Genomic DNA, 1,080 nt, shown 5'->3' on the forward strand with positions numbered 1-1,080 from the left:
ATAGCCGGGACATTGAGGAATATCCAAAAAGGCATTTTGAGAATCGGCCTGATTCTATCTCTTTTTGTTCCATTTGAAGAAAGGAAGGATCCCAAAGAATCGATCTTTCTTTTCGTTGTTGAATCTCTCTTTGATTAATCAATGTGTGATATTCTGAATCCTCATTACTAATGGAATCCAAATGATCTCTGGATTGATTAGAAGATCCTTTCAGTTGGCTAGAATCCGTTACTTGAATGAAACTAGATCTTGTGGAATCATATTGAATATTTGATTATACATTCTGTACCTTGCTAAAAAACCGATCCTTGTTTACCAACCACACATTGTCTAACCAAATCCAATTCTCTCTCGATACGTTTCTCAAAAAATTTGATTCGGGCGGATTCTTCCCCCAACTAACGAAGAGATCTTGGCGGAATTGCCACATATGAAATTGAGCACAGTTTTGCAAAGAAATAGCCCACTTGTTTCTCGAGAAGAGATGGGAAACATGCTCAATATCATTTGAATAAATAGTTGACCCAGCCCCTTTTTGTTTGAAGAAACCCTCCACTTCAATTGGTATTTTTTCACGAAAAGCAGACATGAGATAAGAAATCCAGTGTTTCACTAAGATTTTGAATAGCGGTCCCGAATTCAAGTTGATTCTGTTTTGACTCTTCCTCAGAGAAAGACGATCAAACAATTCCCAATCATGGTCCTTGCGAATCGGATAATCCATATAATATACAAAAAGAAACTCCAGATATTTGAGATCTTTCTCTTTGAATAAGATCTCAATTCCAGCGACGGTTTTATTAGATATCTTACAACTAGAATCCCTCTTTTTTCCAATCCAGTTCCTCACCAACGCGAACCCCAGTTAGATTCAGGCATGCTACACTTTTTAGTTATTGGGAGAACCCAAGTACTCTCTTTCGGATTTAGGAAACAACTCTCAGAGATCTTTTTTCCTTTGGGAAGATACAGGAGCAAAACAATCAACCTATTGATATTGGAAGACCCAACGGATTCTTCCAATGTATCATTTCTGGGTCCAATGGAATTCATAGGTATAGGAAGAAGCCCTATCAAATA

General features: G+C 37.4%; 1 pseudogene; it reads right to left on the reverse strand.

Moving 5' to 3' along the window:
• LOC124894588 overlaps positions 1–1,074 on the reverse strand; it is a 3,535-nt pseudogene extending 2,461 nt beyond the window's left edge.
• Between the last annotated feature and the right edge of the window lie 6 nt (positions 1,075–1,080).

This window comes from Capsicum annuum, unplaced genomic scaffold, assembly GCF_002878395.1.
Source record: "Capsicum annuum cultivar UCD-10X-F1 unplaced genomic scaffold, UCD10Xv1.1 ctg75666, whole genome shotgun sequence".
NCBI lineage: Eukaryota > Viridiplantae > Streptophyta > Magnoliopsida > Solanales > Solanaceae > Capsicum > Capsicum annuum.